A 25,764-nucleotide genomic window follows, 5' to 3' on the forward strand; every position below is an offset into this window, starting at 1 on the left:
AACTGTGTCATTAGTAAAGAGCTGAATGGGAGGAAGGGAATGGATAGTTCCATCTCGCCAGCGCTAAAGTAAGCAATTGCACCCGCATCCTGAGGATGCGGATACAATTGCCCAGATTGCCCTCATTATAATCCACCCCTGGTTGTCACTCCACACCTACCTAAGGGTGATTGATAAAAGATCTGCCCAGGCTAAAGGCTTTCACAAAGTATACCTTTTTTTGTTATATTGCCCATTTGTTATGAGACAATTTTTGTTATGTGGCCTGTAATTCTGTATTTATGATGTGTTCATTCTGGGCATTTTTGCCTGCTGTAGTAACAGCCATAATGAGTCTGTCAGGTTTTCTTTTTTGTTTGTTAATAGCGCTGAAACAAGTAATGACTTTAAGATAGTCTTAGAATTAGAGGATTCCTGGATACAAAAAAACATCAGCACTTAGGTAAAGGTATACATATAATCCTTGTTTCAATGTTGATCTAGTATCTATGATGTGCCAATATTACATGTGAGATCCCATTGGTGAAGTCTGTGATCTCTTGAAGCACCACTGATTTCCAGAATAAAAGAGCTCTATATGGCACTCAAACCCCTTTGGCACAAGACATCTGATACTAAAGGCCCTTTAATAATCGGACAAATGAGCGTTCACCTGAACCTGTAAACACGGCAACGATCATCCAAAGAGCGGGGAGTCGCTCGTTCATCGACTGATTGCATAATTTATGCAGCAATAAATGTTATCCTTGTGTAAACAGGGAGAGATGCTGTCGACATGCTGCAAATGCATGGGGACGAGCGATCGTGGTAACATAACCAATCATTGCTCCATATATATATGGAACACTGTATGTGGATTGGATCATATAAGCTACCTCTATCAAGACTAAGGATTTCTAAGGTGAATGTTACAGCTGAAAGGGCTCAAGTAAAAGTTGTTGTTCATGAAAAAGTTATAGCCTAGATACATTTTAGAAAATATGTATTCATACAGCACCTATTGACCTCAATGAAAGCTGTAGTAAATATGTATGCAGTGAACTCCCCCTTGTGGCAGTCTCTGACTCCCCACGGAAGTGCTGTTCCATACTGTATAATTTTGTTCAGTACGAAGCAGCAGTTCCTGATGAGGCAGAGACTCCTAGCATCATATGGGCATGTTCACACGTGGCGGAATTTTTCCCCTGCAAATGTTGGTGCAGATTTGGGGCAATTACGCAACGAATCTGCACCAACATTTGCATATTTGACAGGTAATTCAGACGTTGCGGATATCACAGCGGACTTGCCACAGGTTTCAGTTTTTGCATTGCAAAGGCTGAAATCTGCAGTGAAATTCCGCTTCTTCTCCGCAATGGAATGAGCATGCTGCGGAGGGAAAATTCTGCACCGCAGGCTAAGTTCCGCACAGTTATTTTCTGCAACGTCTGAACTAACTTTCCTAAAAATGTATAGAAATAAATGTAAAAAACGTCTGCTGCAGAATTCCACTGCGGACTGTCAGCAGCGGAATTCAACAGCAATTTCGCCACGTGTGAATGTGCCCTTAGTCTATGATGGCAGGAGTCCCATTCACCTGTACCGTGATCAAGCCGGGAAATCCGTCCGACACGACGTGTGTAGGAGGTGTCTAGGCAAGTATTCCTTGAACCATTCATTTGACCTATATTCTGTTCTGGTTCTTTGTGAAAAACAAAAATAGTGTTTAGAAGAAGACATTATCCCCTTAAAGATTTAAACAATTAAACAGAGCTTAAATATTTTAAAGAAAAGTAAACTTTTGAAAATAAAAAACAAACTATATTGGGACATCCGCCAATTTTTGGTTATCTGCTAAATTATTTGTGCCAAAGCCAATAAAAATAGCAGCACCATATTTAACAGATTTACACAGCTGGAAGAGGGACAAAAATAGAAGTCATTGTTTTCCAGACTCACCAATGACTGTGTGCATTTTTTTTTTTACGTGTCATTGGTGTATTTAATGAGTTTGCTTTTCAAAGTGCAGCTGTGTGACACCATCTGATTCTGCTGACTGATTGAAATGCATATAATTAAAATGTAGTTTTCACTTGCTGGATATCTTGTTATTTTATCATAAAATGTATTTTGGATGAATCAGACATAAAAGAAATGTATAAATTGGAGACTGAAAGATGCATTTTATTATATGAATTTATGTAAGTGGGCTATGCCATTTAAATGTTTAATTATACTTTAATACGATGAATGAACAGCACAGCGTCTGAATATGAAAGAAAATCTGCACAATTTGCAAGTCTAAATGGAGGTTTGTTTGAAGCCAGTTTATCATACCTGGGGGTGGTTTATGTCCTGTAAATATAAAGAAAAGCAATTATTGCTCAGAATTAGATTTCAGATAATATGCAGGGTTACTATATGAATGCATCATGATGCAAATAGGGAATAGCCCTTTAAAGAGCATTTCCACTAAAATAAAAACATTGCCTAAAAATATAAGTTCCTGAATTGTCCTCTTTTGTGAAAGCTTTTAATAATATTGTATTCTGGGCCAGCCATCACGGCAGAGATGTGTACGTACATTGAGCTTGCATGGTGTCACATGGAGTCCCTAAAGATCCACCGTATGGCACAATATTATTATCACATTCTCCCCTAGAAGCAATTGTTCTAGAGTAGGATATCTCTGTAGTACGGCATCTATGGGAACATAATACTTTTTCTCACAGATTTTGTATGAGGCATACCAAGGTACAGCCGTCTCTAAACATTCTCCCTAGAAGCTTGTTGCAAACTTATGTCATGACACAGACTACCTCAGGGGTCAGCAACCTGTGGCACCGGTGCCACAGCTGACACATGTGGCATGGTTTGCTGGCACACATCCCTCTTCCGGTGTCCAGCGTCTTTGTGTGCTTGGCAGCGCTGAACACAGGGAGAGAGAGTGGCGCTTCATTATGCGCTTGGCGGCGCTCATCACCAGGAGAGAGAGAGAGAGGAGTGCTTCATTGTATTTGTTGCTGCTGAACACTTGCCAAACACACATGACCTGCCTAGGTAGAGTCGTGTGTTAACCTTAGACCATACTATCCCCCACCCCCATTTAGTAACGACACATGACACCGAGGTTGGATGTGAAATGGCCACAGCAGCCGTTTATTAATTTCACAGTTTTATAAAAACAATTTAAATCCGAAACATTCGGATAACTAGTTAGGAATCCACCATAGAATTCCTCCTAATAATTCACATGACCCAACATGGGTCAGAATCATAAATAACAATTAAACGTTAACATTAACCCGAGCAGAGGAAGTCCTTGAAGCCCCTTCAGATGTTCCTTTCAAGAACACACCGAATTAGCCATCTGCAAACCACTAATTACCTCCAGCCGTAAACCAGCTCGGAAGCACCGTTCACCTCTGCAGATGGCTCCAACCACTAGAAGTCCACTTCAAGGGGATAACACCCGATGAAGCCCTCAAGTGATATACCGACCACTAGAAGTCCACTTCAAAGGGATAACACCCGATGAAGCCTTCAAGTGACATACCTTCTACCAGAAGACCACTTCAAAGGGATAACACCCGATGAAGTCTTCAACCATGTACCTTTTTTGGGGGACGCATACCCCCGATGCGACCCCCCCACCATTTTGTACTGACTGGCCTCAAGGACTCCCCCCGCCAGCTGCCATGACAACAGAACCTACTCCGGAAAAAAGAAAAACATGTTAAATAAGCACACAAAATAAAACACAACGCTCATAGCCAGACGTACATAAGACCTAAGGAGTAACAAAACAAGGGTGGGAGGGTGGGAGCTTTGCTTACTGTGTGTTACTCCTCCCGCTGCTTCCGGCTCAATGCCGAGAAACAGCGGGAAGCGCAACAACGGCCCCCCCGCCCCCCTTAACTCCTCCCCGTCCCTCCTTCAGCTCCTTCAACTTTCCCTGACCTCGTAACATTAACCCTTTCCCTACCAGGACGGTCATGTCGGCTTCCCTTAAGCCTGCAGCTGCGTCCAGCCTCTTCTTGACCTGCCTAGGTAGAGTCGTGTGTTAACCTTAGACCATACTATCCCCCACCCCCATTTAGTAACGACACATGACACCGAGGTTGGATGTGAAATGGCCACAGCAGCCGTTTATTAATTTCACAGTTTTATAAAAACAATTTAAATCCGAAACATTCGGATAACTAGTTAGGAATCCACCATAGAATTCCTCCTAATAATTCACATGACCCAACATGGGTCAGAATCATAAATAACAATTAAACGTTAACATTAACCCGAGCAGAGGAAGTCCTTGAAGCCCCTTCAGATGTTCCTTTCAAGAACACACCGAATTAGCCATCTGCAAACCACTAATTACCTCCAGCCGTAAACCAGCTCGGAAGCACCGTTCACCTCTGCAGATGGCTCCAACCACTAGAAGTCCACTTCAAGGGGATAACACCCGATGAAGCCCTCAAGTGATATACCGACCACTAGAAGTCCACTTCAAAGGGATAACACCCGATGAAGCCTTCAAGTGACATACCTTCTACCAGAAGACCACTTCAAAGGGATAACACCCGATGAAGTCTTCAACCATGTACCTTTTTTGGGGGACGCATACCCCCGATGCGACCCCCCCACCATTTTGTACTGACTGGCCTCAAGGACTCCCCCCGCCACCGCGAAACAGGCCTTGACCACCTTAAGCCTGTGAGTTCCTCCACACCACCACCGCCCTTTCTATGCCTTCTGCTATAGCCAAGCTCCAAATATCAATGCCAACCTCGGTCAGATGAACCCCGTCACTTCTCCAGAAATTCCCCAATCCTGACTCCAAATCCCTATGCCTCACGCAAATGCCCCCGTTCTTCGCCACAAAACGGGACACCGCCCGGTTAACTTTTATCCGAGCCTTATTGACTCTCTCCACCGATCTGGCTAACCGCCAATGCTTCCTTGGGACTATGTCCGACCACACTACCACCAACTTGGGATAAGATACCCACAAACACAACATATCATGTTTGATATCCCGCACCAACTCACGAAAAGGGCGGACTCCTAAATCATTCCCACCCACGTGCAACACTAGAACCTCCGGAACCCTATCAAGCCGCACATATGTCTGGAATTCCGCCAACACCCTGTTCCAAGACATACCTCTAAAACCCAGCCAATGCACAACCGCATCCTGTCGCGGAATGCGCAACTGGCGACCATCCGGGCGGACGTCCGCCCTCAAAGCCCCCCAGTGCACGTACGAATGACCCATCAACCACACCAGACAAGGAGGCGAATCTGAAACGGAAAACACAGTTAGGCACCACCATATAACATTTTCAAACATAAACAACAAAATTACAACATATGGGGGCGGACATAGGACTTAAACCTTTTAGACTCCCAACGACCAATACGCCTCACGCCCTCGTCATCCAACCCCCAGCGCCCCGCTTCCGTTGCTGCGCCAATCCGGAAGGAATGAGATGAATATGAGCCTGCCGCAACCCCCACTGCCGTCAAACATTTTTTAAATACAGCTCCAAACTGAAACCTGGACAAAAACGACCCGTCCTCATGACGTAACAAAGGCAAATCTGGAGACCCCCTGTTTCTCGTAAAACCCCGCATGCACTCCACTGGACACATTACCGACCCCGGGAGAGCGAACAAAACTATCAGTTTTCCCTTCCCTACTTGGTCAGTTTTAGATCTACGCAACCATACCTCCAGCCGATCTGCAAAAAGGCTCACCTCCCCAGATCTCAGCCCCCCTGCCTGTTTAGTACTTGGCGACACCAACTCACCTATTCTAAATGCTCCGAAGAACGCTAACGAAAAAGCCAACCGGAACAGATCCATTTCATCTGAAGAACGACATACCGATGCTAATGAACCCCCCAACGAGCCAAGCAAAGCAAACGACACCGGCCTTCTACTATCCGCCTCCACCCTACCTCTGCGCAACCCCTTCAAAGCCTGCGATACCAGAAATTCCTTCGATACATCCCGCAAGCCCCGCAACTTAAGCCCAAACGCCACAGCAGATATGAACCGGTTCACCTTCGCTACTGAAAACCCCGCCTCCCAGGCATCCCCTAACCAATACAAAAGTGCCACCAACCTGTCTCTATCCGTATTGACGTCACCCAACTCTCTTACCCACTCCTCCCACTGCCTCCAACAAGCAGCATAAGCACTCCACGTCGTGCGCGCCAAAGACCTTTGTAACAGCTGCTCTACGGGACCGATACCAGATCCCAAAGATGCTCCGGACAAGCCAAACCGAGACGTTCCGCTCCCGGGGCCAATTGCCGAAACCGGTCCCACTGCGAGCGAGAAAGAGCATCAGCAATACAATTCCGTACACCCGGGACATGCACCGCCACCACCCACGCGTTCAACGACAAACACACCAACACTAAATGTCGCAACAATTGAACTACCGGAGGAGAAGACGCCGTGATGTTGTTAATGGCAAGCACCACCCCCATGTTGTCGCAGTAAAACCGGACCTTCTTATCCCTGAGCCTGTCCCCCCAAATGGTAGCCGCCACCACGATGGGAAACAGCTCGAGCAGGGCCAGATTCCGCGTGAGTCCACTGGACACCCAGCTAGCCGGCCATTGACCTGCGCACCACGGACCTCCCCCGTAAGCTCCAAAGCCACCCGCCCCAGCCGCATCCGTGAAAATATTCAAATCACTCGTATCCTGCGCTGGGGCCATCCATAGCGAGCGACCATTGTACTGGCCCAAGAAGTCATCCCAAACCTGGAGATCAGCTCGGTGCTCCTCCTTGAGCCGTACAAAATGATGCGGCGCACGCACTCCCGCCGTTGCCGCCGCCAACCTTCTACCAAACACCCTTCCCATCGGCATAATCCGGCAAGCGAAATTCAACTTCCCCAGCAGCGACTGAAGCTCCCTCAGCGACATTTTCTTCCTTCTACAAGCCCGTCGAACCTCCAGCCTCAAAGCACCCAACTTATCCGCCGGGAGACGACACTCCATTGCCACCGAGTCTATTTCGATTCCCAAAAAACAAATCGTCGCTACCGGGCCCTCCGTTTTTTCCGGCGCCAAAGGAATCCCAAAATCCCTCGCCACCTTCTGTAGAGCGTGAAGCAGATTACCGCAAACCGGCGAACCCCCCGGGCCAACGCACAAAAAATCATCCAAGTAATGGATCAACGAGTCGACCCCGGATGCCCCCCTCGTTACCCACTCCACGAAGCTACTAAACGCCTCGAAGTATGCACAAGAAAGGGAACACCCCATCGGAAGGCACCGATCCACGTAAAAAGCCCCATTCCAAAAACAACCCAACAGCCGTTGGCTTTCTGGATGAACCGGCAACAACCTGAACGCCGCCTCGATGTCAGTTTTTGCTAGCAGCGCCCCGGGACCCGCAGCCCGCACTAACCCCACCGCCTTATCGAATGAGGTATAAACTACGGAACACAACTCGTGATCAATCCCGTCATTTACCGACGAACCTTTGGGATACGATAAATGTTGAATCAAACGAAACTTTCCGGGCTCGCGTTTAGGGACAATACCCAAAGGGGACACAACTAAATCTTTTACCGGCGACTCAACAAATGGCCCCGACATGCGACCCAACGAAACTTCTTTTAACAACTTTTCCGACACGACTTCCGCATGCAAGTAAGCCGATTTTAAATTCCTCCGCGTAACCGGAACCTCATAAGGAGGTGGAGGAATAACAAACCCAACACGAAACCCTTCATAAAGCAACTTAGCTGCCGCCCTATCCGGATACTCATTTAGATAAGGGGCCATCCTTTCCACCCTCACCGGCGACACCCCCTTGACCAGTCCCGTGCTGGTTCCCTGACCTCTTTTTTCGCAGGCATTTTGCCGCCCCGTGTGATGCACCATTACACTCGGAGCACACGTGCTTGAACTTGCACGTGGCCCCGAACTTGCACTGACCTTCATTAAATTGCCAGCAAAACCCCGCCTTTCCCCCGCCGCTTTGTCCACTCTGACTAGACTGGCCTCCCTGGCCACCGCTCCCGAGAAAGGGCTGCCTAACCGGAGCCGTAACCCGTAACCAGAGAGCAATATCCTTCTGGTCCCACCGAATCGCCGGCCGAACCGCCTTCCGCTGACGGAATTGCTCATCATATCGCAGCCACGCCTGACCCCCATACGCCCTATGAGCCTCCCCAATAGCATCAAAATAACAAAATAACGCCGAACAATTTTCCGGCGCCTTTTCCCCTATCACACTAGCCAATATGGCGAACGCCTGCGACCAATTAACGAACGTCTGCGGGATAAGCCTATACCGCCGCCGTTCCTCCTCGTCCTTTTTACTCTCATCCCGCTTGCTCTTATCCAAATTGAATTTAGCCAGCGGCAAGAGAGAAAAAATTTCAACGTATTCATCTTTCCAGATCCGATCACGCACCTCCTGCTTTAAATGCGCCCCCAACGGACCCTCAAAACAAACATACACCTCCCCCCGAGCACGATCGTCCATGCGCACTCGATCGCCGTCCTTCTGTGCCTCAGTCTGCACCGACACCGCGACCGCCTCTCTAACCGCCACCACAGGACGCGCCTGCAACGATCCCACGTCCCTGGGGCCTTCCCAAACTACCGCAGGGGACACTTCCGTTACAACCGGCGCCGCGGCCCTATCAAGGCGCCCCACCAGCTCCCGTAAGCAACCCACTAAATCTGCCAAACCCGCTCCGTCGCGTCCGCCCGCGCCACTACCGGCCCCCGATGCTATGCTAGCAGCCCCCCCGCCGACACCCGACATAAAAATCGCTGGATAAGACAATAATGGAGTTATACACTCACCGGGCTGCACAGGCGCTGTGTTCCCGTCAGCCGGACCATCCTGACCTCGACGATAGACGTCCAGTTCACCTTCCTCCAGTTCTTCTCTCGCCGACGACTGTCCCTCCCAACGACATCTTCGGAAAGGGGATGAGGACGCGCTGACCGATGGGCCGGCAACCTGCCGCCCGACCGCCGGGACCCAGACTTCCGACCGGACCTGTTGCCTCGACGTCGCTGCAGATCTAGTCGTCCGTCTAGACGATCCTGACGAAGCCTGCCCCCTGGCCGGAACATCACCATGCGGGGCGGCCGTACCTTGCTCTCGACATCTTCCATCTGATGGGGGAGGGGTGACAGGGAGCCCGGCCTGCGACTCCCTGCTTACCGCCGGACCCCGTCGCGGCCTGGGATTCCTGCCAGGACGCAGGGCCTGGGAAGGGGCGGTCCTCCCAGCTGCCTGGCCTGCAGCGTCCGGGATCGGGCTCCCTCTGCGACGCCGTGTCCGCGGGACTACCTCCGGACTAAGGCGCTCTGGAGGTCGGGACCGCCGAGAGGGACGGGTCGACACAGCCTGCATCGCCGTCACCCCTGCCACCGCTCTCTGCCTGCCCAGCGCAGGAGCGGTTGTTGCCGACTCCCCCCCCGCCGCCATAGCCATGCTCGTAGGGGGGCCGGGGGAGGGGAGCCTGTCCCTTACAACAGACCCCGAACGCCGTGCCCGACGTGGCGAAACGGCGTCCGGGATCCGCGTTAATGCAGCCACGGTCTCCTCCAGCCATCCGGGACCGTGGTGCACAGCAGCGGCGCGCAGCCGCTCTAAAATCAAGGCCTCTGCCATTACTAAAAAAACCGGGCAACGGGGAGCTTTGCTTACTGTGTGTTACTCCTCCCGCTGCTTCCGGCTCAATGCCGAGAAACAGCGGGAAGCGCAACAACGGCCCCCCCGCCCCCCTTAACTCCTCCCCGTCCCTCCTTCAGCTCCTTCAACTTTCCCTGACCTCGTAACATTAACCCTTTCCCTACCAGGACGGTCATGTCGGCTTCCCTTAAGCCTGCAGCTGCGTCCAGCCTCTTCTATGCAGCACTGCTCTCTCTTCTGGTGTTCAGCATTTCTAAGCGCATAATAAAGCATTGCTCTGTCCTGGTGATCAGCGCCCAAGGAGTTGCGTTCCCTCATATGTGCTCCCCCCAAATCTGGTGTTCAGTAGCTGTGGTCTCTCCTATGTGTACCCTCATATGTGCTCCCCCCAAATCTGGTGTTCAATAGCTGCGGTCTCTCCTATGTGCACCCCCACAAGCTAGTTTTCAGTAACCATTGTCTCTCCTATGTGCACCCCCCCAAATCTGGTGTTCAGCACCTGCAGTTTCTCCTATGTTTTACCCTCCCAAGCTGGTGTTCAGTAGCCATGGTCTCCACTAGGTGCACCCCCCAAGCTGGTGTTTAGTAGCTGCGATCTCTCCTATGTGCACCCCAAAATCTGGTGTTCAGTAGTCGCTCTCTCCTGTGCAGTGCTCCCCAAGCTGGTGTTTAGTAGCCGCGGTCTCCCCTATGTGCGACCCCATCCCCCCAACTGGTGTTTAGTAGCCGCAGTCTCTCCTATGTGCGACCCCCATCCCCCCAGCTGGTGTTCAGTAGCCTCGTATGCACCAGAAGTGGTGCATCATTGCAAAGAAAATCAGGGACAAGGGTCACACAGAAATGCAAGTTTAATTAACTGATTAATGGATTTATGTCACATACATGATAACAGTTTGTCTAATATGACTCATGTTTGCATGGCACACTGAGTACGCCATATAAAAAAGGTTGCTTACCCCTAGACTCAGTGGCGGATTAAGAAGACCATGGGCCCTGGGCTGTTACCCAAACTTGGGCCCCCCTTCTCCACCACCACCCTGCCGCGCCGTAACTATTGCTAACACTACCTAAACACTAGTACACAAAGTAGGCACATTATGCACAAAGTACACACAGTACGCACATTATGCACAAAGTACGCACATTATGCACAAAGTACGCACATTATGCACAAAGTACACACAGTACACAAAGTAGGCACATTATGCACAAAGTACGCACATTATGCACATTATGCACAAAGTACGCACAGTACACAAAGTACCACATTATGCACAAAGTACACAAAGTAGGCACATTATGCACAAAGTACGCACAGTACACAAAGTACCACATTATGCACAAAGTACGCAAATTATGCACAAAGTACGCACATTATGCACAAAGTACGCACATTATGCACATTATGCACAAAGTACGCACATTATGCACAAAGTACACAAAGTACGCACATTATGCACAAAGTACCCACATTATGCACAAAGTACACAAAGTACGCACATTATGCACAAAGTAGGCACATTATGCACAAAGTACGCACATTATGCACAAAGTACGCACATTATGCACAAAGTATGCACATTATGCACAAAGTATGCACAGTACACAAAGTACCACATTATGCACAAAGTACGCACATTATGCACAAAGTAGGCACATTATGCACAAAGTACGCACATTATGCACAAAGTAGGCACATTATGCACAAAGTACGCACATTATGCACAAAGTACGCACATTATGCACAAAGTATGCACAGTACACAAAGTACCACATTATGCACAAAGTACGCACATTATGCACAAAGTACACACATTATGCACAAAGTACACAAAGTACGCACATTATGCACAAAGTAGGCACATTATGCACAAAGTACGCACATTATGCACAAAGTACGCACATTATGCACAAAGTATGCACATTATGTACAAAGTATGCACAGTACACAAAGTACCACATTATGCACAAAGTACGCACATTATGCACAAAGTAGGCACATTATGCACAAAGTACGCACATTATGCACAAAGTACGCACATTATGCACAAAGTAGGCACATTATGCACAAAGTATGCACAGTACACAAAGTACAACATTATGCACAAAGTACGCACATTATGCACAAAGTACGCACAAAGTACGCACATTATGCACAAAGTACGCACAAAGTACGCACATTATGCACAAAGTACGCACAGTACAAAGTACGCACATTATGCACAAAGTACGCACAGTACACAAAGTACACACATTATGCACAAAGTACACAAAGTAGGCACATTATACACAAAGTATGCATAGTACACAAAGTACACACGAGTATGCACATTATACACTAAGTAGGCACATTATACACGAGTATGCACATTATACACAAAGTACACCTTGTAAACACATGAATATGGACATTAAACATACATGAATATGGACATTAAACATACATGAATATGGACATTAAACATACATGAATATGGACATTAAACATACATGAATATGGACATTAAACACACATGAATATGGATATTAAACACACATGCACTTACCTTTTATGTCTTCACTGCAGCTCTTCTGCTGCTCACAGCACATAGCCCGCCGACAGTCTCCCCTCCCCCATGTCCCGACAGCTAGCAGCAGAGATGTTTAGAGCAGGGAAGGGGGGCTGGAGGGGGAGCTTCTATAGCAGCACAGACCACGGCTGCTAAGTAGAAGCAAAGCTCCCCTCGCCTGACAGGTGCGGTCCTGGCACCGGGGCTCCCTCCGGTGCTAGCGACGCCACTGGGCATGAGGGGGTTCGGGCGGTCATAGGCTCCTTGGGCCCCCTGGCAGTCTTGGGCCCCGGGCGACCGCCCGAAACGCCCTAATGATAATCCGCCACTGCCTAGACTACATTATTACTGAGGCACTATATAGCACCATTCTTTGTCTATTGTATGACACGTTTATGTAATGACACTGTTTGGTACTGATTTCTCACACTACATGGTGCTAGAAAGACCTCTGTAAAGCTAGTGGTACTACTGTACCCACTACTGAAAACTCCTATTCAGGACACCACACAGCCCATATGCAGATGCAAATCGGCCACATTCACCACTGCTTTCTTAGTAGGATACTTTTATATGCACCATTTTTTATACTTTTTGGCCGTTAGGAAAATTAAGTGCAAAGACCAGATGTGCCGTTGTAGTAAATTCGATTTTTTTACAATTTTTTTTTTCCATTCACACAATGTAGTGAAAAAACGCACGTTTTTAAGCGCACAAGTAGGAACAGATAATAACACCAAGGGCCGGGGGGAATTTCACAATCTCACATTTGCAGACTTGATATTAGGTTTCTGTACAACTAACTTTTAAATTCAGATAACACAATCTTAAACTTCATAGTTCTTGTAGCCTAGGGAGAACTTTTATAAATGCCTATTCCTGTGAATATCTTAGGGGTCGCCAGAGAATCTTGACTTGAGGAAAATAATCACGCTATAATGGAATTCTTCCTTAAAGACCTCCATTTTTTTTTCTACTTCAAAAGATGATTTTAGCACACGCAAAACTTTCAATTGATAAATCTTCATCTTTACTAAATTGTTCACAGCTTACACCATCTTATAATGCTTTCCTATCACAGTAGGTGATTTACACATTACGCTCCGTGCCTTGCTTGTTTCAGGGGATTGCTAGCTGTATTAAGTTATATTACAATATGTTACCAGAAAATAAAAGCTATTGCCTGAGAATGACACTTATGTACTATAAGAGCATTTGTCCGCCATGAACTATGAGTTATGATAATGACTGTTATCACTATATAATTACATTTTTACCTCGCAACATTCTGTCATCCATTTGTTTCCTGATAATATGAAACATTTGTATTCATGGAAGATATTTTGGTATATCACTGAAATATTTGCCCTTCACGTAGAAGTTATTAAACTGAAAAACACAGCACTGAAACACTTTACTAGTTATTACATTGTGAACTCAAGTGCAGTCACCAAGATTAAAAAAGGAAATACAAGTCTTCCCTTTAATATCGTGGTTTTGTTTCAGATCGGCTACATAGAGAAGATACATTTCACGCCTGCTTGGAATACAGGAAAGACATTGCTATAAATCGTATGCATTGATTTACAGCTAAAGATCACTTTTATAAAAGTTTTAGGTTTTATGGCTTTTTCTTTGGTAAAACCTTATAGCATAAAAGTCGCATCCCTAAAGTGTATTTCCAGTAATTTTTAAATGTAGAAATAAATCCTTAAGATATGAGAGAGCTGTGAGATTGTATACTTGTACTCAGCTTAGACAGCTTAGACAGCTCTCCATAGCCTAAAAATTGTCTGCAACTGCCTGTGCCTTGTTACAGTAAGAATGCAGCTCTGGAGCTCAAACTGCTGCTCTAAGAAGCAAAGAAATGAGGAAACTAAGAGTAGTGGAGCATACAGTAGTACATGAGCACATTCAAGTTTTTGTTTATGAGCAGATAATAGTTTTTACTAAATATGCAATTGGATACACTTATTTTGTTAGAATGGAAAAGCCCATTAAAGGGGTACTTTTTTTTCCCAGAAACAGCATTGCTCTTGTTCCTTGATCTTTAAAATATGAAACAACCGTTACGTTCTACCGGTATACAGGGAAAGCAAGAGTGTACAGAAGCTGAATTCTCTCTTCTGTTCCAGGAAAATATGTCAGTTTCTGCTGGCTATGAAAGGCTTTAGACTCCAGGTCGGGTAAAATCTTCCTAAAGGATGTACTCACTATTCAATGAAAAGCAACACACAGACATAGTACAATAATGTCTCCAAGACACAAGGAATTCTAATAGGGTTTTTTTTTATACTCGCAAAAAGAGATTAAAACCAGCATATGAAAGATACAAAAACTCCACGTGGTATGCAAACAATCTGAGCAGCCGGACTCAAGCTTCGACTGAATCATCTTCTTCTGGCACATGAAATATGACGCCACGTAAGCACATTTATACTTTCAAATGTGAGTTACATATAACTGTTCTCAATAATAATAAAAATTGCAAACGATCCTTTAACTATCGTATTACGAAATTAATGGTGCATATACTATATGGACAAAAGTATTGGGACACCTTTACATTACACCTTCAGGAGCTTTTATGACATCCAATTCTAAATCCATAGGCATTAATATGGAGTTGGTCCTCCCTTTGCAGCTAAAACAGTTTCCACTTCTGGGAAGGATTTCTTCAGGATTTTGGAGTGTGTCTGTGGGAATTTTTGGTCATTCATCCAGAAAATCATATGTGAGGTCAGATACTGATGTTGGACGAGAGGGCCTAGCTGACAATCTCCATTCTAGTTCATCCCAAAGGTGTTTGATGGTATTGAGGTCAGGGCTCTGTGTAAGACAGTCAAGTTCTTCCACACCAAACTCACCCAACCATGCCTTTATGGACCTTGCTTTGTGCACTGGCGCAAAGTCATGCTGGAACAGAAAAGGGCCTCCACCGAACTGTTCCCATAAAGTTGAAAGCTACAATTGTCCAAAATGACTTGATATGCTGAAGCATTAAGACTTGCCTTCACTGGAACTAAGGGGCCTAGGCCAAGCCCTGAAAAACAGCTTGTTATATCTATGGCCTCGGACCGTTGGGATTACTCACCCCTCAACGGCCGCAGCCATGGACTTGTGGGCGCTGGTCCCCATCTCCTCCCCAGGAGATGCCAACGCTCATTTCCGCTCCACTCTGCTGCGTCCCTTAGGGTGCGCGTACGCTCGCGCCCGGCCTTAAAGGGCCAGTGCGCGCACATGTAAATCATCAGTAATTAGCCCATGATCACCCCAGACTATAAGAAGGGCTCTTCCCTTTTACTCCTTTCCCTGAGCGTTATTCGTATTCCTCTGTTAGTCTTGAAAATGGTTAGCCAGCTGCGGCGGTGCGGCCCAGTGGATCCACACACCCACAGATTGTGACACAACACTTTAGCATTATCCCTCCTCTACCAAACTATGCAGTTGGCACAATGCAGTCAGGCAGGTAACAGTCCTGGCATTCACCAAACCCAGACTCATCCATCAGACTGCCAGATAGAGAAGCGTGATTCGTCACTTTACAGCAGCGGTCCCCAACCTTTTTTTTAACTAAGGACCAGTTTCATGCAAGACAATTTTTCCATGGACCAGTGACGACGACTGGGCTTAGGGTCAGTTCACACGTTGCGTGAATACTGCGGATTTTACGCAACAGAATCCACAGCATAATACAGTAGCAGAAAAGTGGATGAGATAGAACAATTCTCATCCACACATTGCGTAAATAGTGAGCGGAGAAAAAGCTCAGAATTTGACATGTGGTGTACAGTTTTATTTTGCAGCATGTCAATTGTATTTGCGTAAATGCTGCTTATTTGTTGCAGGTCTTCCGCATTGAATTTAATGGGGAGGTAAAACTAGCAAGAAATAGTGGTTGTTGTATTTATTGCGGATAAAACGTCATCCCAGGAGGCTGGCCTGTTAGCAGGTCGGCTGAATGCTCAGCAATTTTCCGCAGCAGACAGTCCCGGGCGAAAAACCGCACCACAATTTGGTGCCGTTTTTTCACCCGGAATTCCCTGCGGCCACTGGGGCGGATACCAGATACTGCGGCCTGGTACCAAATGATCCAAGGCCCGGGATTGGTCCGCAGCCCAGTGGTTGGGGATCACTGCTCTACAGGACACATTTCCACTGGTCCAGACTCCAGTGACGACGTGCTTTACACCACTCCATCTGATGCTCGGCATTGTGCTTGGTGATGTAAGGCTGGCATGCAGCTGCTTTGCCATGGAAACCCATGTCATGAAGCTCCCGGCACACAGTTGTCCTGTGGATAATAATGCCAGAGGAGGTTTGGAACTCTGCAGTTATTGAGTCAGCAGATCGTTGGCGACTGTTACGCTCTGTAAGGGTATGTGCACACGATAACTGGCTTTTACGTCTGAAATTACAGGAGAAAACAGCTCCGTCGTTTCAGACGTAAATGCTCCTCCTCGCATTTTGCGAGGCGTCATTGACGCCCGTAATCTTGAAATTACGTTTCAAAGAAGTGTCCTGCACTTCTTTGACGAGGCAGTCATTTTACGCATCGTCGTTTGACAGCTGTCAAACGACAACGCGTAAATGACAGGTCGTCGGCACAGTACGTCGGCAAACCCATTCAAATGAATGGGCAGATTTTTGCCGACGTATTGGAGCCGTATTTTCAGACGTAAAACGAGGCATAATACGCCTCGTTTACGTCTGAAAATAGGTTGTGTGAACCCAGCCTTACTTTACATGGTCTGCCACTTCATGGCTGAGTTGCTGTGGTTCCTAAACGCTTCCACTTTGCAATAATACCACTCACAGTTGATCGTGGAATATCTAGGACAGAAATTTCAGAAACTGACTTGTTGCAAGTGAGCATAGAACGACCCATTCTTTCACAAATGTTTGTAATGGCAACTGCGTGGCTAGGTGCTTTATACACCCGTGGCAATGGGACTGAATGAAACACCTGACTTGAATGATTAAGAGATGTATGCCAATACTTTTGTCCATATAGTGAATATACAACCCCCATTTAATATTAATGGGAATAAACAAATATGTCCATATTTGTAACGATTTACTTTTAGTAATTACTATGCACCTAATGCAGCTCTTTATAATGTATTAATATATGCAACCCTTGTATATAAATATCCATTTTGATAAGTTAAAAATGAAGAACCCCAGTGTAAAATGTATTAGCCATTGATTTGAATGGCCATTCCCTTGAACACTAATATAAGGCGCTTTGAGATTCTCCCTCCTGAGAATATTCAAATGTTCATATAGAAACACTAAATAGCATACATTACAAAAGTGCTACAGTGCTACCAGTGTTTAAGGTAAATTCTATAAAAATGCTTGAAACGCAATCCCTCATAGCACTGATAAATAAATTGCTGAATCCTAAAGTGCTATATATTTAGGCAATTAAAAAAGGTTTACACCACAGGCGTTTTTGCCGTGTTTTTTGCTGCGCTTTCTTACCTATTTCTTCAACAGGCAAAGGGAAAAACTGCAAGCGGTTTTTGACATAAAATGTGTCAAAAACTGCTTAAATAAATGCGTGGGCCGTTCGCTGCATTTTTTCCGTCTCCCATTGATTTCAATGGGGTTTTGAGGTGGAAAACGCCTCAAGATAGGGCATGTCGCTTTTTTTTTATGCAAGCCTTTTTTCTGCTCGCGGGAAAAAACTGCCTCCACCTCCCATTGAAAACAATGGTAGGCAATTTCGGCAGTTTTATGCCGCGGTTTTTGCTGTGGTTTCAGTGGCAAAAAACGTGTAAAAAAACTCTGTGTGAACAGGGCCCGAGGCCTCCTGATGAAATTGTGCCCATATTAAATATCTATACTAAAGGGACCCTAGCAGTTGGCAGGTATATATTGAATATAGAAAGAAACAAATGTGCCGGAGGCACACTGAAAACCAATTTCCCAACTGCTAATCGATATTATTAAAATATAACTTTTATTATTTTGTCATTAAAGATGTCCAGGAGGACATAAACGATCAGCACGAACAGTTAAAATTAGTAGCCAATGTTGCTTTAGCACACACTCTGTTTTTACACTATCTGTATTTTTTGCCAGACAGTGTAAAGTGCTCAGATTGCAAAGTGTCAGACCAGCAGCTGCAGACTGCCGAGCTTTATTGGATGCAATGTGGTGTGCGTGCTCGGATTGCTAAACAAGCTAGGCTCTTTAAAATGATAGATTTAGCCCCCCCGACATGTTTCGCTGTCAACACAGCATCCTCAGGGGATCAAACCGGGGCTAGTGAGCGCGTGTACAGATTGTCACTCCCTTTAAAGATTTCAATTTACGTCACACAGGGTTCACCTGTGTGGGAACCAATAGGAGCTCAGTACAAGGACCGAGCCTCCATACTGCAAGATTGGCATATGAATTAGAGATCAATAGAGCGCACATGCGCACCAGAGTCTCCAATAAAGCTCGGCAGTCTGCAGCTGCTGGTCTGACACTTTGCAATCTGAGCACTTTACACTCTATCTGGCAAAAAATACAGATAGAGTAAAAACAGAGCGTGTGCTAAAGCAACATTGGCTACTAATTTTAACTGTTCGTGCTGATCGTTTATGTCCTCCTGGACATCTTTAATGACAAAATAATAAAAGTTATATTTTAATAATATCGATTAGCAGTTGGGAAATTGGTTTTCAGTGTGCCTCCGGCACATTTGTTTCTTTCCATATTAAATATCTATTCCCTTTCCCTCTTACTAATCTCGTTTCTCTTATCCACACCCCTCCATGGAAATTTGATTTGCCCAATGCCCCAAAATGTTTGACCTCTTTGGGAGCATTCCTGATATTTTCTAAAATGTGCTGACACACTATTAGTCTGCAGACCTGTACGAATATTATACAGACATTCACCAATCTCAAGGGCACTCCAGTGCATATATTATCCCCTAATTTTCACATGAAATTTTCCCCCTAACCTTATAAAAAAAAGGATTTCACCTTCAATGGAAATGTATTAAATTTATTAATTTAAGCTAGGTGGCTTTTATGAATTAAAGTAGTGAAAGTATTTTTCTACTGGTGGTTTCTGTTCACGTGACTTAACACCAGCTGAAATTTGTGACTGCAAATTGGATGATCTGTGATAGGTTGATTTGGTTCAAGGGATGGGCAATATCATTCAATAAATAATGAATTTTACATCAAGGTTTCTTCATTTTCTTCATTCCATAGGAACCTTCATTGTTTACTTAAAACAATAAAGGTTTCCATTGAATATATATTTGGTATCGTCGCAATTGATAACGACCCTCAGAATAAAGGTAACATTATTTATTCTGTGCGATGAATCGTGTAAAAACAAATCCAATAAAACAAAGGTGACATTTTTTCCCATTGCCCTTATTAAAAAAATATTTACGAAACTTAAAAAAATGATTTGTACCCCAAAATGTCACTAATAAAAACGACAACCTGCCCACCAAAAACAAGCCCTCATATGGCTATGTTGATGGAAAATAAAAAGTTACGGTTCTTGGACTTGCAGTTATGCAAAAATTAAAACAAATGCGCTGCCTCCTGAATGCAACTTCCTTTAGCGGTTAAAACCTGAATGAATTTCGGCAACCAGATTTATGGGGTATTTTACAAGGAACACCTTCATGCTATTCTATTACATGTCTTGTTCATTGATGAGCTAAGCTTTAAACATTGGCCTTGCCAGCATTTTTTCCTGCTTTGGAGTAGTATTTGCAAGAAATAAAACAATATAGGCAGAAATGTGTGTGCATATGAATTATGATATAGCACATTTTCAAAGATGATTCTCATCTCTACACCCTACTATACAGAGGGTGGGAATAGCTGGTGCTAACTTGTCTGCTTATATGAGTAAGACTAGAAGTTATTATGAGACTAGGTTCATACATCACATAAAAATTACACTGCGTGCTGAAATATCCCTCTTAAATAGAATGGAGGAACTGATAGCCATAACACCAGCTGCACTGGACAGGTATTGTAACAAAGTGGTTGGCAACCTGTCGATCAAGATCAACAGGTAGATCACAAAAGGTTTTTCGAGAAGATCCCAGGCCTAGTGTCATTTTCATATACTCGGGATGCGGATGAAGTTGAAAACTGCGGCGGATCTTGAGAGCCATCCGCTCCACGACCCGCCATCCACCCTCGTAGTCCACAGCAGGTCTTCAGCGTAGTCATGTGCAAGGACATCAACGCGCCTGCCTGCATCGTGCTGCAGACCGTTTAGGATGCAGGCCAGAGGAGGTGGGAACAGGGTTAGGTGAGTTTTTACTTATTTTTTTGGGATATGGTGTTAAGCAGTATTATTGTTGAGGCACAGTTTAATGTTGCTGTGGCACAATTATTTTGGGGTCCACTATGTGGGCACTATTATTGTTGTGGGCAATAGAGGAGCACTGCTTGGCACTGGAGTACTATGCTTGGGGGAGACTTTTGGCACTATTACTATTGAGGGCACTATGGGATAACGCTTCTAGGTATTTTGGGGGGCACAATTTTTTTCTGGGCACTATTACTGCTGACTACAATTATTTTTAGTTAGCTGTATCACCATTACTATCGATGCACTACCAGTTCTTTTGTCACTAAATTATATTTAAAAAGTAATATCCATCCAGGGACCGTGTAGTTTAAGACCTAAGCAGCGCCCCTGATAATTTATACACCATTCCCCCCATGGTTCGGTCACAACTTGGTACCAAGTAAATCTCAAGGCCCTCCCAAATTACAACAGTAGATCTCCACCTCACTAAGGTTACCTACCCCTGCTATAACACATGGAGGGTTAAAATAGAGTTCCAATGCTCAGGGCCGCACCGTCCATGAGGCGAGATGAGAATTGGAACTCACTGTGAGGGCGGCGGTGGCACTGAGACCAGCCCCCCCCCCCGCTCCTGCACTATAATTGTATCTGCAACTATAGGATGCAGATACAATTACATGCATAAGTGCTGAATGGCGGTGCTTGCGTAGTTGAATGGAAGGGCAAGGCACCCTGCCAATCATCACCTTTTATCTAAGCAAGCGGCGCGATGATGTCATTGCGCCACTTGCATCGTTAAAAGACGCTGATTCGCAAGGCAGAATGCCTTGCCCTGCTATTCAGCGCCTTTTAATGAGGCAAGGAGCGCGATGACATCATCGCGCGACTTACGTTGTTCAGCCCCAGCAGACCTGCTCAGAAGAGAGCAGGCCTGTATTGCAAGAGAACGGCGCGGGTACGGGATCAGGTGAGTATGTAAAGTTTTTTTTCCGTTAAAAATGGGAGGGGCTATATGTGGAGCACTATCTACAGGGCGGAGGCTATATTTGGGGCACTATCTACAGGTGGCTATATGTGAGGCACTATCTACAGGGGGCTAAATGGGGGCACTATCTACATGGGGCTTTATGGGGGGCACTATCTACATGGGGCACTGTGTCTGTGGGACACAGTGTTTGGTGCTATTATAATCAGGGACACAGTGTATGGTGCTATTATAATCAGCGACACAGTGTATGGTGCTATTATATTTAGGGGTGTAATGTGTGGCACCATGAGAATTTTATGTTCGTTTATAGTTTTACGCCATGAATACGTATACGGCAGGGGTTGCACTAAATTGAGCTGTATTTGTGCTGGTGCTGTATTTGTGTACTTTGCTTTGTTCTGGTGCTGTATTTATGTACTGAGCTTGGTTCTAGTACTGTTTGTACTGAGCTTGGTTCTGGTACTGTATTTATGTACTGAGCTTGGTTCTGATACTGTATTTATGTACTGAGATTGTTCTGGTGCTGTGTATATGTACTGAGCTTGGTTCTGGTGTTGTATTTATGTACTGAGCTTGGTTCTGGTGTTGAATTTTTGTACTGAGCTTGTTTCTGTTGTTGTATTTATGTACTGAGCTTGGTTCTGGTGCTGTATATATGTACTGAGCTTTGTTCTGGTGCTGTATATATGTATTGAGCTTTGTTCTGGTGCTGTATTTATGTACTGAGCTTTGTTCTGGTGCTGTATCGATATATACAGCACCAGAACAAAGCTCAATACACCTATACAGCACCAGAACAAAGCTCAGTACATAAATACAGCACCAGAACAAAGCTCAATACATATATACAGCACCAGAACAAAGCTCAATACATGTACTGAGCTTTGCTCTGGTCCTGTATTTATATATTGAGCTTAGCTCTGGTGTTGTGTCTGCGGTCGCTGACCGCCGGCATGCCATACTTACCAGCAGCCGCGACCATGGGACACTAGGAAATGGTCAGCGTCTCCCTCCTCCATACTGACTCTCGCGGCTGCTTCCCCCTGTTTTTAGGGTGCACCAACCAAAATGTTCCCTAACCAATCCCTTTTCTTCCTGCACTATTTAAAGGACTCTGCCCTGCCACTTCTTGCTTGAGCGTTGTTGTTGTATTCCGATGTTAGTCTTGCAAATGGTCCCTTAGTTGTTATCCTGCTCCCAGTGTTCCTGTATCCTATTACCTATATTCTGTATCCCATACCTGTGCTTGTTCCTGAGTTGCATCTAGTGTTGGAGTCATGTTGTCCTCTGCCACGTTCCATGTCATCCACCACGCCTGCTGTCTTCTGCCACGTCTGGTATCCTCTGCCATGCCTGGTGTCATCTGCCACGTCTGGTGTCATCTGCCACGTCTGGTATCATCTCCCACACCAAGCATTACCTGTACTACGTGTCTACTACTCTGAGCATCTGCCTGAACATCCTCCCAGGTACTCGCACCCTAGAGACTGTTATAGACTGTAGTTGGCCAGCTGCTACTCCGCTACGGCTGAGCGGCCTAGTGGGTCCACATACCCCACAGGCATGACATCTGGTACTGTATATATGTATGAGCTTGGTTCTGGAGCTGTAATTATATAAGATATATTCATAATAACAAAATTGCCAGGCAGATGGAATTGGTGCAGTCTATTTAATGGGAACCTGTCAGGTAGTTTTGACCACTTGAACCGCCACCATGCAGTAATACATGACCTGACAATATTTCCAAACATTCCCTTGTATGTTTTTTGCAGATGCAGAAAAATCTATAAAATAAACTTTTAAAACGGCGCACTCTGTATGCTAACTACTCTATAAAAGGTCATGTGGCGGTGCCGCTATCCTGGAGAGTCACATAGTGCTGCCCCCAAACCCACCTTTCCATGCTTGATTGACATCCCCCTGGCTGTTATACACCACTACCAGTCTCCTCCAACTTTCTCAGATGTGCCATTGTCTTGTACCACTTGGGCATGCACTGTGCGCTGACGTGTACTTTGCCCAGCTTCATCGCTACACCGTGCATGCCAGGGGAGTACAAGGCAACGGTGCATCTGCAAGAGTTGGAGGAGGCTGCTAGTGATGTAGAACAGCCAGGGGGATGTCAATCAAGATCTGGGGGGCACCATTTCAATTTTCGCCTCAATCAGCAGAAAATCTAGAATCGGCCCTGCCAACGTGGTACTATTTCGCTGTTCAATTTGGTGTGAAAGAAGGCCACAGATTTTGATAGCTTGCATTGCAAGGAATAAAGTCTATTAGAAAATCTGAGGCTTTTCCGCAACAGATAGGGCGTTCTTCAGAATCTGAATTGTTCGCTGCGAGTGAATGGGGTTTGTTCAAATACCTTTTACTAACGTTGTACTGTACTTTGTTGTGGAATTTCTGAAATTTCTAAACAAGTACGAGATGTGTGAACACAGCCCAACATGATAGGTTTCATGATAATTAGAATCAATAAGAGATGGTAGAAAGAGTTGAAATTTGACGAGTTGTAATACCAAGCTTCTGTCAAGTCGTAGATTTATCATTAGAGGCAAAAGTGCCGCCATATCAAATAATAATCATACCTCCAAAATGCTGCTGACTTCAATAGATTTTGAGTTTCATTTACAGAAACAGTCACTTTATAGAACAGATGTCGTTCATTGTTTTAATACATTACCCAATATAAGTGGACGATCTCTCCTGTAGCAGTAACCCATCATTTTTCCCACAGAATCACAACTGGAACATTGCCTAATCAATCCTCATTAAATTGTCAACATATATTTAGAAGATGTACAAGCAAGACAATTCTAAGTACAGTAATTTGTTGTCAATTCCCCTTCTGCGTAATTACTTATGCTGTACTTAATGAGGAAAATTATACACAAATATGAGATGCACTAAATATGCAAATGAAATTAATTCCATCTAATTAATTAAGCATATCGATGCAAGAACATTTACATAAATTAAGTTAATAAGTTTTTTATATATTAACCTGAGTGCAAGAATTTAAAAGCTAAAAATGTTTGAATTCAAAATAGAGCAAAAATAAAGGAGTGGAACAAATTAAAAAATATATACTGTGGTTTTAAGATTCAACTAAACTCTGACCACTCTTTTGTATCTACTGGTTGAAATGAGCACACTGCATTGACAATGACAGAATAAAATGATAAAAACATGTACAAATCAAGATCTTAAGACCCTTTTAAATGGGCCGATGATCGGGGAAAAGAATGCTTGTTTCTGATCATTGGCACATGTAAAAGCCCAACGATCAGCCGACAAACGAGCAAACACTTGTTTGTCAGCTGACTGCATTTTTCATGCGGTACTAAAAATCATTGTTGTCAGCAGCATATTTTCCCATGTAAACGATCAAATTAGTCCCCATACAGATCAATGATTGCTCCATTTAAATGGAGCTAAACGAGCACCGATCAACATGCTACATCATCAATCGTTGCTCGTTTATCAGCATATTTTTGCCAGTGTAAAGGGCCCTTACTTATGGCTACGAATCACATTTCAGCTTTTAAAGACAGGTTACAAATGAAAGTCACATTGGTTGCAATCCCTCTATTTCTCATCTATAATAGTTGTTTTTTTCCAATTCAAATTTTTTTTTATTGGTTTTAATACAAACAATTACAAAGACATTGGGAGAAAAATGTGTCCCCATAATAAAAAGAACATGACAAATAAGGGCACATCCCAAATAGAAGGGTAAGCATTAAAACCCATGAAGATCACACAGTACGACAGCTAGCTGAGCAATCATAACAGGAAGGAGCATTGCTTAAAAGTAATGCAATGGCCATAGCATGTGAGCGCAATCACAGGAAGCAAATGACCCCTCAAAATAGACACAAGAAAGAAAGAAAAGAAAGAAAGAAAGAAAGAAAGGGGGAGATAGAATGGGAGACAAACAAAGGCAAGGGAGAGACCAGGAGAGTTCATGGTGAACCTGGACTCCAGTTCCAGAAAAGCATGGGCAAATAAGAAAGAGCAGCAATGCACCTAAGAAAAACCCGGGTAGAGCCAGCAAACCCCTCCGCACCCGCATACAGTCCACTCTCAGATGAAGTCCCATGGGGAAGGATGGGTAATGAGCCTCAAGCCACTACAGTATGGTAGGTGGGAGAAGAGAGAAACATAAGCCATTGAGTGTCCGTATTTCGTGCAGAGGCAGCCGGGGATTGAGCCAGGAGGTGTTCCATATGCTGTATTAAGGCAACCTCCTGAAACCATTCATCCAACAGTGGA

General features: G+C 45.0%; 1 long non-coding RNA gene across 1 annotated transcript in view; it reads right to left on the reverse strand.

The window, feature by feature from the left end:
- Nucleotides 1-2,142: 2,142 nt before the first annotated feature.
- LOC142656269 (uncharacterized) overlaps nt 2,143-25,764 on the reverse strand; it is a 30,312-nt gene continuing 6,690 nt past the window's right edge. Inside the window, exon 2 of the long non-coding RNA XR_012849641.1 lies at nt 2,143-2,334. This is a non-coding gene — a long non-coding RNA (uncharacterized LOC142656269). The remainder of the gene's footprint in view (nt 2,335-25,764) is intronic.

The sequence above is a fragment of the Rhinoderma darwinii genome, chromosome 6 (genome assembly GCF_050947455.1).
Source record: "Rhinoderma darwinii isolate aRhiDar2 chromosome 6, aRhiDar2.hap1, whole genome shotgun sequence".
Classification (NCBI taxonomy): Eukaryota; Metazoa; Chordata; class Amphibia; order Anura; family Rhinodermatidae; genus Rhinoderma; species Rhinoderma darwinii.